This window comes from Phocoena sinus, chromosome 10, assembly GCF_008692025.1.
Source record: "Phocoena sinus isolate mPhoSin1 chromosome 10, mPhoSin1.pri, whole genome shotgun sequence".
Taxonomy (NCBI): Eukaryota; Metazoa; Chordata; class Mammalia; order Artiodactyla; family Phocoenidae; genus Phocoena; species Phocoena sinus.
In genome coordinates this window covers 24,066,967-24,076,546 of record NC_045772.1, presented here as the reverse complement: position 1 = coordinate 24,076,546, position 9,580 = coordinate 24,066,967, and the positions used below count along the sequence as shown (strand labels likewise).

At 38.8% G+C, this 9,580-nt stretch overlaps 1 long non-coding RNA gene across 1 annotated transcript; it reads left to right on the top strand.

Moving 5' to 3' along the window:
• The first annotated feature begins 6,766 nt into the window (after positions 1-6,766).
• On the top strand, positions 6,767-9,071 carry LOC116760222. The gene is made up of 3 exons (XR_004351679.1): positions 6,767-6,842; positions 7,183-7,235; positions 8,985-9,071. It is a non-coding gene; the product is annotated as an uncharacterized LOC116760222 (long non-coding RNA).
• The last annotated feature ends 509 nt before the right edge of the window (positions 9,072-9,580 follow it).

The following is a 9,580-nucleotide window of genomic DNA, read 5'->3' as shown; positions in this document are numbered from 1 at the left end:
GAATGATTTTAAAAAATCACGTCTTGGGCTTGCCTGGTGGCGCACTGGTTGAGAGTCCGCCTGCCGATGCAGGGGACACGGGTTTGTGCCCCGGTCCGGGAAGATCCCACATGCCGCGGAGCGGCTGGGCCCGTGAGCCATGGCCGCTGAGCCTGCGCGTCCGGAGCCTGTGCTCCGCAACGGGAGAGGCCACAGCAGTGAGAGGCCCGCGTACCGCAAAAAAAAAAAAAAAAAAATCACGTCTTGAAAATACATGGATTTTATATAGACACCACGAAAATAACATAAAAGCATTTCAACTTTCAAGTCTATTTTCCTTAAATATGATTTTTTATATCATATAGAAGTTACCACTTTTGATCCATATGATACCTATAGAACAGAAAGAGTGCACAGAGCTTTGCCATATCCATGTTCAGTTCTTGGTCCCCTCCACTTATTAGCTAACACCTTGGGCAGACTACTTACACTTAGAACCTTGGTGTCTTTATCTGAAAGTTTGAAATATTAGTACCTATTTAATAGACTACTTGAAATATTTTCCTGGTACCTTAATATGCAGATAAATATGTATTTAATAATAAAATACTTTACAGATAGCTGTGAGGAGCAGATGATATGACAGCCCCTGGCATATGAAAGGTGTGTGCTAAATCTTAATTTCCTGTCCTGTTTTAAAATTGGTGGAGCTGCTCAGCTTAAGTCAGCATGGATGAAGTTTTGCTTGTCATCCTACAGAGGCAGGCTATTTGAGATCTCTTTGGGAAATGTTTCATGTCAGCGTTACCTGCCATGGAACATGTACTGAGAATTTTTTTTTTATACTGAGTATTTAAGTGTTTTATAAAATGACCCCTATGGTGGTCCCTGCTGTAAATGACAGGAAAATGCGCACGTTCTTGTGATTGAAAATTGCTGCTCACCAGCACACCAAACTTTTTTTAATGTGTTGATGGAGAATATTTGCATACAAGGTTTAAAGTTCTGTCAGTTTAATAGATTTGACTATCAACCAGAAAATAACAGATTTTTAGTTCAAACCAGCAAGTCAAATGCAGTCTGCCTCATGAAGCAGACTAAATTCTTCAGAAGGAGGACATTGCTACATGACACTTGAAGAATATACCACTTAGGGTGAAATCTTGTTTCAGACCTGCAGATCCTGGCTTTTTCTACTTAGAACCCTACAGCCTTGGGGAAAGGCAATAGAATTTAGTGGGCTAATTAACACTATCTCCCTCTAGTTCCCAGAACCATGAAGAAAGAGCTGAATTAGCTTCCAGGTGCCATGTTGCTGTGGAAAAAACATGGAGCTAGAAACTCAGACTCTTGGGTTTTCTCCTACCACTATATGGCATTGGTCAAAATCACCTAACCTCTTTCAGTTCTCAATTTTCTTTTTAATAAAGTCCTAGACCTGAAGTAGATTCTCAGTAAAGGAATAAAATTCTGAGTCTGCCTGACTTACTAGAAAGATATTTTCCCAACAGCCGTGGGGATCCAGCAACTGGGATACCACTGTCCCATAAGGGAGCCTATAATATGTTTGTATACACCTTATTCTTCTCTCATATGACACACCTTAAAGCTTTCAAGGATAGCACTTTGTACCCCCTCTCCACTCTTGACTTTTCTAGGCCAGATATCCTTATTACTCTACATACTGATGTGGTTTCAGATTGCTTTACCAACCTGGCTGTGACCTCTGGATGAGCCCCCACTACTCATGGTACCCTCATTGGCTGGATCCCTTGACTTCAACATAATACCCTTTACAGACTGTCTCCAGGGCCGGGGACAGAGGCCAAGGTTTGGTAGCTACAGATCTGTCTCAGGGCTCTCCATCTTGTCTGCAAGAGATTTTAAGACAATGATCTGCTAGTCTGGAAGCTCTTATCAAAGAAGGAAATATATTTTTTTCAAGATAACTCATTTCTTAAAGAATCCAGGGGGCCTTCCAATTACTTCTGTTTCCTTTGCTAATTGCTCATAACTTATCCATTCCGTTATCTCTACTAGCATTTTCTCCAGAGGTTGATGTCAGACTCATTGATTTATAGGCTCAGAAATGTAACTTTTCTCCTTTCTCTTGGGTATGAGTACCCCATTTACCCATGTTCCATAATCTGGACTTTTACCCATTCATCTATTTACACTAAGAGGACCAAAAATGGTCCTACCTGTTCATCACCAAAACTAGTGCTTCCAAAAGTCTGAATTTGAATTTGGGTAGGAGATCCACTCTCCAGTCCACCCAGTCCTCACTAAGCTTTCTATTTTAGCCTAGCATTTTCACACATTTATACAGCAGGACTGGTCCATGGAATGTTTTGAGTTTGCAGCCCACGTTAGTGTTATCCCTTTCATCTTGAGGATTATTTCCCTTGGTAATGAAGACAGAATCGCAAAAGGAGTTGCTGCCAAAGTTTTCCCTACCTTTGCTCACACTGTGTTCTCTGTCTAGAATCCTCTTCTTCACTTCTCCTAACTGTTTAGAATCTCTCCAGCATTATCTCATATAAGAGCAGCAATAACGACTATTTATTGTGCACCTACTATGACCTGGTGTGCTGTGCAGGGGTTATAAAAATGAATGTAATCTGATCCTGGGCTCAGATTCTTGGTCCCATGTGAGGGAGTGATGTGTAGAGCTGCACTTACAAAATGGTATGTATGGTGTGTTTTTGCATGTGGACTCAGGAGACAGACTACCTAGGTTCAAATCCAGGCCCCAACACCTAGTGACCATTTAGCCTGCAAAAAGTTTTTAACTGCTCTGTGCCTCAGTTTCCTCATCTGTGAACTGGGGATAAAAGTAGCATCCCCTTAAAGAGCACCCCCTTATCCTCCTGTTGTGAAGATTAAAGGAGTTAATGTATATAAAGTATTAGAATATTACCCAGTACGTATAAGATCTCAATCAGTGTTTGCTATCGTTTCTATCATTCGTAAAATATAAATGTAATAAGGAAGATATTCTCTGACCCCCTTCCTGCCTCCTATAATCACTCCCATGTATTACATGTTCCTTCTCTTTGCTGTACCACTCTGTGTACATATTTATAGCAGCCAATGCTGAAATGATATAATGTAATGGTCTCTCTCCAAGGTACTGCTGGTAATATATTGAAATCTTTCCTCTTGTTTGTTTAAAAAAGTTGTTACCTCAAGGTTACCTTTCCACCCAGTGTTCCCATTCATGGTCTCCTTGGCAGCCCCATGACCCATCTCTGGTATTCTTTGGACTTCCTTAAAATATAACAACTAAGAAGTTAATTCTTGACATGGAAGGGTCTTTAGGATCTCACCCCAATGCAAGTTTTCATTCTTTCATTCTCATTGGCCAGTGCCCCAGCTATACTGTTGTTAAATATTTTGAATTTCACCCTTGTTTTATCCCTCTGCAATTTATATAGAATACAGGTTCATGGTTCTTTATCCATGATCCCTAAATTAAGAAAGAACTGAAAACCAAGTTTTCTCCTTCCTTCCTTTCTTTCTTTCTTCCTTCTTCCCTTCCTTCCTTCCTTCCTTTCTTCCTGTCTTTCTTCCTTCCTTTCTTTCTTTTTCTTTCTTTCTCTCTTTTCTTTCTTTCTTCCTTTCTCTCTCTCTATCTCTCTCAACTTATACTACAACACATTTGACCACAAATCTTAACCTGGACTGAGGGATGGAGTTTACAGTCTTTATTTGTTATCCCTTTTAGTATTAAACAAATATGTTTCACTACAACACTATTAATAAAGGTAACATAACCACTGCCTCAGACTATACTGGGGATTTTTTGAAATAAAAGTATATATTTCATATTTCTGAAGTCCCCCCCACCAAATTCTGAATTCTAAAACATGTCTGGCTCCAGGGGTTACTGATAAGAGATTTATGAATTTTACAGACTGATCCCTTGGATTTAAACCTTGGCCCTTCTGTATAAATTGTGTGATTTTGAACAATTTAGTTAACCTTTCTCTATATCAGAAACCCTCATCTATAGAATGGAAATAATATTAGTATCTCTAGTTGCTAATAGGATTCAATAGCTAATGCACTGAAACTGCTTTAAAAAGTGCCTGTCTCATGGTAAGCACTCATTTATTAGTAACTATTACTTTTAAATTCGTTGTTGTTGATTTTATTTGAGGGCAATGTGTGTGCTTTCCAACTTCATGCTTGTACAATGCCTACTACACAGTGGGGACTCCGTAAAAGCTTGTTGGATAACTGAATGAATGAATGACTCCATTTGCCCCAAGTAGTGAGTTGATCCCTTTCCTGTTTTTCTAGAAAAGCTGGTTAAACAAGTTAAAATGCTTGTTTCATTTTTCTTACACTTTTCACACACCTCAACTCAGTCTGGCCTTTTTCTTTCTGACAGCATCTTATGTATCTTTGCTCTCCTGTGCTTTCCATCCTTGGATATATGCTTTTCTTTCTTTTATATATGACTTTATGCAGTCAAGCACTTTCAAAGTGAATATTGTCAAGCAATACTGCTTTCTTCACATTTTCCTTCTTCTTCTTCTTTTTTTTTTTTTTTTTTTGCCAGAGTTGGGGTTCTAAGCATTTCCCATCACCCTTGAGACCTCTTCCCTCTTGTATTCCTCCTGGTACACACAGAATCCCATCTATATTTCCTTGAAACTTTCTGAAATCTACATAATAGAGTACATATTTCCTTTCTGTGGCTACTACAAACCACAGGAAATAAGGATGTTCTTCCTAGGCTACCATCATTTTAATCCCAAGAAATATTATCTTTGGTCCTTAGGGTCCACTTCTGGTTTCCAGCAAAACACATAATAACATCTCAATACCTTTTTGTTTTAAAAGAATTCAGTGTTTCCTCATTGGTCAGAGTGAAGTTCAGGGACTTTGCCTGATGCATTGCTTATGGCATCATCTGAGGTAAAATTGTTGCAGGGATTGACTAGGAGGTATCAGGTTGTTCCATTGGCAGAGAAGGGGACTTTCTGAACAAGCGGAGATCATTGGAGTTACTCAGCATTGTCATGTCTTTCTTCTGTAGTACGAAGAAAGGACACCCCAATGGCATTAGTCTTCTTGTTCCTTTTCTCTTTCATTTTTATCCAGGTTCTTTTGATCTGCAGCTCCAGGCAGCTGTCTATGGGCACACCCTCTTTTCTGGCACACTGCGTTCTACTCCCACCACTTCCTTTAAATGTATTGATTCTGAGCAAAGTATTCCTTTTCACTGTCATAGTTGTATCGTGATTCCTATCATGTCAAACATCAGAAACACTTCAAGATCATACTTGCTTCCTTTGTTGAGTGTCTCACTTCAATTTGTTGTCCAAATATTGCTCATTGATATCTATGCATTGGAAGGTACATTGATTACTTGTGAAACATTTCCTGTTACTTGAGAACTTACGTACCTCTTACCCACTGTTGACTAGGCATACATAGCTTCTTCTCTATAATTTTGGGCCTTTTTCCTTTCTTCCAAATGCCATTTTATCACCCTTACGATTTAGTTGGAAAGTGCTAAGAACATTCTTCTTAGAACACACTGTTCTTTACCAAGAGTTCTTTATTCAGGAACTGTTTACCGTGTTCCAGAAAGGCAACCCTGTTCCTTGACCCTATATACCTCTCAGGTCTTTAACTTCCTGTTGCCAGTGGCCTGTTTCTTCATTCAGTAGTGGTTAGGTACTCTCATGACCTTGACTGGAACCATGCTTCCTCTGATATCTCAGTTTCAAATATCTCATTTTCAGACTGCAATCTCCCATCCTTCCATCTCATTCACTCAATCTTCAACCTTGTCAAGACCTGCAGTCCATTAACATAACTGATTCTCATTCCTGAGGAGAAAGGAAAGGCTTCTCCTCCCTCCTTTCCAAGACAAGATCCCATAATCCATTAATATAACCATGGTCTAGCAAATGTTTCCAATTCATTTTATCTAATCCCTTTGTTGTCTTTCTTGGCAAAGCCCCAGACTGGTACCTTCTCAAATTAAATAGTTAAAGTTCATTGGGAAGAAATCAAATATGCATCCAGCATTTTATTTCATTTAAATTCAAGATTCTAAACCTCAAGCCTGCCTGACAGCTCTTCTGTGTTTATCTGGTAAACTCCTATTTCTACCTAACCAATGACAAAGACTCTCTCAGTGAATGACCAGACTCTGGACAGGTTCCTCTGAGCCCTTTTGTGACTAGGCCCTGACCTTGGGCTCTGTCCTTGGCCTGCTTAGTCCAGTTTTAGCAAGAATCCTGCTGAATCTGTTTAGAAAAATCCACCACCCTTGAAATCTGATTACCCTCTCTATCTAATCAAGTCCCTCATCCTCCCCAACTCCTGATATCATTCTGGCCTGCCTTCAGCAAGAATCCCATCAAGTTGGTTTAGCTAGAACCCTCCTTACCCTTGATGTTTCTCTCCTCTTAATAACTTTCCACCCACTGACCCCCACCCTGCTCCTTGGCTATAAATCTCCCCCTGTCTTCATTGTACCGTGAGGACTAATTGACTTTCAACCACAGTCTGTGCCCTCTCTAACAAACTCACGAGCCACCATCATCACCCTTGCTCATTTTGCTGCATTCACCCTGGCCTTATCTTCTTCAAACAAGAATGATCTTCCTTTGACTGGAGCACTCCTCGCACACAACTGGTATGTGGCAGCTTCATGCTCCAGGTATTGAATTATAGATGTCGTTCTCAGAGGCACTGTGATTTTCTTTAATACAATATATATTTTATTTGCTTGCTAATTCTTTTTTCCCTCTATCTCCTCCCCAGACTAGAAGCTCCATGAAGGCAAAGATAATGTGTCTTATTTATGAATATACACCCAACATCTACCAAAGTGTCTGGTATGTGACATGTTCAATAAAAATTTGTTCAATGACTGAAGCCAAAGTTCTAGCTGGCAAGGTCTTTAGTGCTTCTTTGACTCACATTTTAGCTTCTGTGAAATTCAGTAGTATGGTTCTGTAGATTGGTGGGAGACTTCTATGTTACTTATTACTTTGTATCTTCTTATACTCCAGTGTGCCACTAGCCAGGTTAAGTCAAGGCAGTCCCTATTCCTTGATCCTCAAAGAGCTTGACTAAAATAATATCCTTTAACCATGTCTACCTACCTTACTATCTTTTAGGATTCTCACCATATAAGTCAACTTATATTTTTCTCTTTCAAAATCCACATTACAGCTATTTTCTCTGATGAAAGTGGGATGAAAAGGAGAAGAAGAAATCTTATTACGGTATGTAATTTTGTCCACACTGAATAAAAATTCAGAAATAGCTAGCCTATTTAGGCTATATGTTCTTTGGATATTAAAAAAAATGAGATGGAATAAAGTATATATTGTAATAACCATAGGGTAGAGCCCATAAATCTCTAGATCTTTTAGAAATTCAAAGGTTTTAATATGAAATATATACAAATATATCATATTAAATAGCTTAAGTACTTTCATAGAAACATTCTTTTTTGGGCTTCCCTGGTGGCTCAGTGGTTGAGAGTCCGCCTGCCGATGCAGGGGACGCGGGTTCGTGCCCCGGTCCGGGAGGATCCCACATGCCGCGGAGTGGTTGGGCCCGTGAGCCATGGCCGCTGAGCCTGCGCATCCGGAGTCTGTGCTCCGCAACGGGAGAGGCCACAACGGTGAGGGGCCTGCGTACTGCAAAAACAAGCAAACAAACAAAAAAGAAATGTTCTTTTTTTCTAAAGTGACTTATTTTTATATTTATTCCCATTTCAATAGTTTAATATACATAAATAGAACATGTACTTGAGTGGTAATTGACAATGGTGCTATTTTCCTCACAGTCTTAAAAAACATATTCAGAGCTAAAAGTTTACTTGTAAAACATCTATAGCATCATGACAAGAATTCAATATATTTAATAAGTAGTTAGAGAGCAAACATTTCTCCTAGGATTACAGCAACCTATGACTAGGATTATTCAGGTGCCAACATTATTAAATAATATGAGAGATGAAAGAAAAACCAGTGTAACATTTAACATTCATCTAAATGCTCAATTTTAATAGAAGTACCTAAAAGAGTATACAACCAAATTAAGTACTGAGCACTTACTTTATTAAAGCTAGAAAGGAATGCATGAATTTCTTCCCCAGGTTTTTACTGTTTCGCTAAGGACAGTCTAGATTAATTTGAAAATGCAGTGCACTTTTTCTTAACAGAAAAAAAATTGCATCAGCTGAGAGATGAGAAGAATAAACACTGAAATAAACATTGCAGCCAAAACTAAAGTAACTGAAGTGAAAATGTTTTCCGTAATGAACTTTTATGTTTAACAAGCCCAGACACTTGGAACAGTGTAAGGTATATTAAACCCTTTTATGAAAGGATTATGTTCTGTATGATGAGTGTTTTAATATAAGTATGGTACACAGCGTAAAATACAACTACATTTAACTCAAAGTAATTATGAGAACTCAGGCAAAATTATTTTCTCCTGTACTATCACATTGACACAGGAAAAAAAATTCTTCTGGAACCTTTCACCAACATGTCTCTGTTTCAATTATTTTTGGCAGTATATATATTGCGTCTCTGCCTCAGCTACCTTTTTTATCGACAGTTGGTAGCACAAGCCTTTTAACGCACAAAGGGTAGCGGCTCTTCAGCCAATCTGTGATAAAAGGGAAAAAAATGAAATCACTATGGAAACTGCAGGAAGGATCTAAAAGCTCTCTTTATAAAGTAAACGTCTGATGTTTGTGACTGCAGGGGTAAAAAATTCATGAATCTGTGTGATGCTATCATTTCTGATTTGTTATCACTTCAAATGCCAACTCGGAAGCAGCCTGACCTTAGCTTCATTAAGTGTTATCTGGTCAGAGATAGTTACTATTCAACAGGAGGAAGACGCAGAGAGGTCAGGAGTTTAAGGGGATATTGTGGGACACAGCGAAGAAACTAATTCGCTTAGAATGTTTCCCTTCTTTTCTCATTTGATTGTCTTTTTCTTTTAAATCACAGTGACTTGATGGAATCAGGCACACCGAATTGTTCTGCTGTGTGTTTTATTTTGGTTCGTTTTTCATTCAGAAATGGAGCAAATCTCAGACCCAAATTCAACTTAGAAAACTATGTCTGTCTTTGCTTTCGAATTGAAAAAAAAAAAAATGCTAACGCTCTCCTTCCAATCAAAAAGCGAATAAATACCAGGGAGAAACCATTCTCACTTCAGCACTCTGGACCCTCAGGAGGAAAAAAGGAAGGAGATGGTGCTCTGATGAATTTGATCTGACAACAGACAGCAACAGACACCTGTGTCAAGGAAGAAGTTTCAGAATATCTCATCAGTTCTCAGAAGTTAAATGACTTTTAAAAGAACTATATGGATATCAAAATAGGGAACTTTTTATTTAATAATAGTTCACCTGTGGAAGAGGGAGTATGAGGTCAAGAGGACACTGAAGAATTCTCAAATGTGAAATTCTGCAAATTCGAGAGTAGTCTTAGTTCAGAGGAAGATGAATACTCAAGTCAGTAAACCAGTAAACTGCATATGCTAGATGCTTATCTTTTCAACGTTTGCAGTTGAATACTACTTCATTAGTTAGATTTTCAGG